Source organism: Primulina tabacum, chromosome 9 (genome assembly GCF_025594145.1).
Source record: "Primulina tabacum isolate GXHZ01 chromosome 9, ASM2559414v2, whole genome shotgun sequence".
Classification (NCBI taxonomy): Eukaryota; Viridiplantae; Streptophyta; class Magnoliopsida; order Lamiales; family Gesneriaceae; genus Primulina; species Primulina tabacum.
In genome coordinates, this window is record NC_134558.1 from 33,913,191 (window position 1) to 33,918,842 (window position 5,652).

General features: G+C 35.1%; 1 pseudogene; it reads left to right on the forward strand.

Annotated features, from left to right (window-relative positions):
* Positions 1-3,713: 3,713 nt before the first annotated feature.
* LOC142504441 (protein ANTAGONIST OF LIKE HETEROCHROMATIN PROTEIN 1-like) lies at positions 3,714-4,861 on the forward strand (annotated as a pseudogene).
* Positions 4,862-5,652: the final 791 nt, after the last annotated feature.

Below are 5,652 nucleotides of genomic sequence, written 5' to 3' on the forward strand. Positions count from 1 at the left end.
GTTAAAAAAAACATATGTTATGAATCATTTTCATTTACACTAGGTATCATAATTGAGCCCATACTTTTTTCTTTTTCTCAATTTTTTAAATAAATAAATAATCTTCAATTTTATACAAGATTCAGAATTGTTCGATCGAGCACATACTTTTTCTATTAAAAAAAAGTTCATCTCAATTTTATGCAAGATTCAAAATTTGAGTCCACGTGATTTTCAGAATTTCTTCAGCAATAATGTGTAAAATATTACTTTATTTTTATGAAATTACAAGACATGAATCCTAAACGATAAAAAAATAAAAATAAACTTTTTAACTTGAGGAAAAGTCAATAAGCCCTCAACAATCAATATAAGTTTGACCAGCTCGGGATTCATACTCTGCTTGAAAAATACAAAAGCCCGATCAGCTTGGCACTCAGTAAGCCTAACTATGCTTGGCAAGTACATAAGCTCTACTAGATCATTACTCATTAAGTCCAACTCTGTTTAGTAAATACATAAGCTCGACCTCGCGCTCGGAAATATTAATTGGATTTTTAATCTACCGCTTTTTATTTGAGATTGGTCTTCAATGGTTGTTTCAATAGCTCTTTATTCGAGCTCGGTTCTCAATAGAATTTTATCTATATCACTTTATTTTTGCTTATTTTTTAGCAAATTATTCTGTATAGATCTTTATTTGAGCTCGATTTTAAGAGGATATTATTTATAGCTTTTTATTCAAGTTCGATTTTAAACATATTATTTTCTATGGCCCTTTATTCGAGCTTGTTTTTTAGCAGATTTTTCTCTATTGCTCTTTATTTGAGCTTGGTCTCCGGTGATTCTTTCAATTGCTCTTTATTTGAGCTCAGCACTCAGTAAGCACAACTCTTCTTGTCAAAGACATAAGCTCGACCAGCTCGGCACTCACTAAGCCCAAATCTGCTTGGAAATACACAAGCCCATCCAGCTCCGCACTCAGTAAGCCCAACTTTGCTTGGCGAAGACATAAGCTCGACTAGCTTGGTACTCACTAAGTCCAACTATGCTTGGAAAATACATAAACCCGACCAGCTCAACTCTCAGTAATCCCAACTCTGCTTAGAAAATACATAAGCCTGACCTGCTTGGCACTCAGTAAGCCAACTTTACTGGGCAAATACATAAGCCCGACCTCTCGCTCGACAACATTAATTGATTTCTTAATCTATTGCTTTCTTTTTGAGCTTGGTCTTCAGTGGTTGTTTCTATAGTTCTTTATTCGAGATCGGTTCTCAACAAGATTTTCTCTATAGCTCTTTATTCGAGCTCAGTTTTTAATAGATTATGCTCTATAGATCTTTATTTGAGCTCGATTTTTTGCCATTTATTCTCTACCGCTCTTCATTTGAGCTCGACTTTCAATGGGTCTTCATCTGCAACTTTATTCGAGTTTTGACTTTCAAGCAACTCTGATCATCATTATATCAAACAATTTTTCTGTCCAGACTGTTAATCATATATGGTATTCTCGGACACGTATTATAACACTAGATCTCTAAGGGACTTGTTACAATAATTAATGTTGTCTTGGACTTTGTATTATACTTAGTCTTATGTTGGTCTCGATATCTTGCCCCGACTTATCGAGTAGTACATCAACTTTTGACTTTCGATCGACTCGGAATGAAAGATCACTTGATGACTATATGGGCCACTTTATCTGGCACACCTCAAAACGCCCACTCCACAATAAATGCTCAGAGAAAATTACCACAGACAACCAAAAACAAATTCTCAAAGGAAATTATTTTGGAAAGCCGGAATATTGTCTTACACACTCTAAAATATCACTTAAACGTGCTTCCATCATTATACTCGTGGTCATTTTTTTGTAGGGGTTATTATTGATGATATGTTAAAATTTTTATCAAATCTCTAAAAGCATCTGCATTGGTTTGTTTTTTGAATGTTATAACGATGAATATTAATTTCCAACCAATGTGATTCTCAGTTATAACTGTCACATAAGCAGCAGCGTTCATATGTTTTAACATCATTTGAAAGAATTTTATTTTTTTTTAAGTCTCATACTGATACGTATGTACACGCGCCATGCTTAAATTTATGTACTGGACAAGCACGCTCTCTTGAAGGGCATTTGTGGAAGGTGGCCAACTAAACACGTTGGATTGTGCTCCCAATTTCAATGTTGGATTTAATTTGTTTGTTTTTTATTTTATTTTTTAAAAATAATTCTAAATTAAAAAATAAAACTAAAATGAACCGTTTACTCCAACTTTTGTTCTGGAGACTCAACTTTCTGACCGTGAATCCCCAATCGAACTCGCAAATTTGGATAAGACGGATTCTGGCGCTGCTGGTAGGAGAAAGCGGTCAACATGGAGTAAATTTGAAGATGAGGTTTTAGCGAGATCATTTGTCACTATCAGCGATGATCCAATTGTCGGCAACGATAAGAAGGCGGATGCTTTTTGGGGACGTGTTGCAAGCTACTACAATGAAAATTGTACTCCAGGTACACCCGACAGAATTGCAAGTGTCATACAATCGCACTGGCACAATACCATACAAAAAAAGGTATATCGCTTCAATATAAATTACAATAGTGTATATAGTGCGTATCGTAGCGGCCACAGTGATGAGGATATATTGCGGCTTGCGTATGAAAAATATCGTGAGGAAAATAACGGCATTGCATTTAATCTCGAGCATGTGTGGAGAATCGTAAAAGAGCGTCCAATGTTTACTCCACAGTCCGTCGATCACCTTGTTAGCACAAAGAAGGCGAGGACCTCGGAGTCAGGGGCAAGCAACACCTCATCTAACCAAGATGCAAGTCTACATATAGACTTAAATGAAGAAGAAACTCGTCCAATGGGTCATAAGGCAGCAAAGAGAAAGGGAAAAGGGAAAATGAAATCTGACATTGAAGGTATGACAATAAATTTGGACAATATGTTTGCAAAATTTACTGAGTATACAAGCGTAAAAAAAGTTGAAATTGAAATGAAACAAAAACAACTCGAAGTTGAGGAGATGAAAGCGAAAGCTGCCTTAGCCAAAGTTCAACTAAAGAAATACGCAATCTTTCGAAAGACACTTCACAAATGACAGAGGAGCAACTTATCATCCACGAACATCTATGTCAAGAGATTAGGAGGAGATGTAATATGTAATTTTTATTTATTGTAATTTTCGATTATTGTACTTTTCAATTATTGTACTTTTCAATTAATGTTATTTTCGGTTATTGTACTTTTCAATTAATGATTTTCGGTTATCATCTTTTTCAATTAATATAGTCATTTCAAAGTTGACGTTGGAATATAGACGTTGGAATATAGCTGCAGTGAAGCAGTAGTTGGAATATAACCGTTGCAAAGTAGCCGTTGGAATATAGCCGTTGTAAGTTGCAAAGTAGCCATTGGAATATAGCCGTTACAAAGTAGCCGTTGGAATATAGCCGTTGATAAGAAAAATAAATAAATAGACACCTTGTGCTCTACATTTATTCATTCTAAGTATATACTATTTGGCAAACACTTAAACTTGAATTTGTTTTCTCCAAAATGTCCCAATATTCAAGTAGCATCAGCTCTGACTCGACAAGTGAAAACGAAGTCCAAGTTGAATTTGCTGACGAAGGTTATGATCCAGGGAATGAGATAATGTCATTGTTACTTCAACAAAGCTGACAAATAGTTGAAACATATCGAAGTAATAACGAGATGCGGCAAAGAAGAAGGTTCATCCAAAGAAATAGCGAAGCCGGGCATGCAAGACTCTTCAATGATTATTTTTCCACAAACCCGGTGTATCCAGATCAAATATTTCGAAGAAGATTTCGCATGCGAAGAGATTTATTCTGTCGCATAGTGAATGCACTTGAGAGTCATTCATCGTACTTTCAGCAGAGGGACGATGCTGCGAGAAGAAAATGCTTGTCACCACTACAAAAATGCACGGCTGCGATTCGTCAATTGGCTTATGGAGTCCCGGCCGACCATCTGGACGAGTACCTACGCATGGGTGAATCTACCGCCATGAAGTGTCTTTTCAAGTTCTGTGGTTATGTGGTTGAACTATTTGGTGATCGATTGAGAAGGCCAAATGCTGATGATGTTCAACGTCTTCTTCAAATGCATGATGAGAGGCACAACTTCCCTGGAATGCTGGGCAGTCTTGATTGCATGCATTGGGAATGGAAAAATTGTCTAGTTGCTTGGAAAGGCCAGTTTACAAGAGTCATGGATCACCAACAATTGTGCTAGAAGCGGTCGCGTCTCAAGACTTGTGGATATGGCATGCATTCTTTGGTGTCGCAGGTTCGCGTAATGATATTAATGTGTTGTACGAATCTCCCATATTCAATAACGTCTTGCAGGGAAATGCCCCAGAGATTAATTTCACGGTCAGCGGGACTAAATATACGAAGGGATATTATCTAACAGATGGAATATATTCGGAATGGGCTACTTTCGTGAAGGCTTTTTCTTGCCCAGAAGATCCCAAGAAGAGGTTGTTTAAGGAAAGACAAGAGGCCGCAAGAAAAGATGTTGAACGAGCATTTGGGGTTCTTCAAGCTCGATGGGCAATTGTCAGAGGTCCAGCTCGTTATTGGTACAGAAAAAAGTTAAAACATATTATGTTAGCATGTATTATTTTGCACAACATGATTGTTGAAGATGAGGGGGGTCACGTGACAAATTGGTACAACGATGAAGGTGACGAACCCGCACAACCCATCCAGGGCTCAAACCGAGGATTTCATGATTATCTCCGGACAAATTCTGAACTACGTGACAGTCATGTGCATCACCAACTTCGTGCTGACTTAGTTGAACATATTTGGTCACAATACAACAGCAATCCTTAAATTAGTATTTTACAATTTCTCTTTACGTTTAATTTCTGTGTTGTTTTTTAATTTTATGCAAGTGTGTTGTTTTTATATGTTGTACTCCTTCATTTCAAATTTATAATAATATTTTAATTTTAAATAAATGAAGTTCGTAATATAAGATAAAATTATTTTACGCAATAAATATATTTAAAATTAATAATATTATTTATTTTAAATAATAATCATTTAAATTGTGTAAATAAATTGAAATTATATTTAATTAATGTAAAAAAAAATAATGATAAATGAGTGGACAACGGGACCCATAAATAATAAGTATTAATGTTAAAATGAATGTGAGAGAATGAAGATGTTAATGTAATGTGTATGTGATATGTAGACCCCATACTTTTTAATGAGGTGGTGCGGATACTCTAATTATACGTTAGAGAATTACAAAAAATTACGTGAATATGGACAAATATAGTTTTCATATATTACAAAATTTCATATTAACGTCTATGAGTCTGCACCTATAAATAAAGGGCTACTAACACTTATCAAGATACACATTCCATATGTCTTTTCTATGCATTGATTTAATTTAGTCATGTATTTTTTCTCTCAAAGACCATACTAATTTGAACATCAAAGTGGTTTTACTAGATGGAGTCATCTTTCCATTTTTCTTTATTACACAATTATATTTTGGGACGGTCGATTCATTTTCATTGAAAAATTGGGTTCATGATTATATGTTGATATATTAAACTGCCAATCAATCAAAATATATTAAAAATAAGAGATATTTACTTAAATAATGA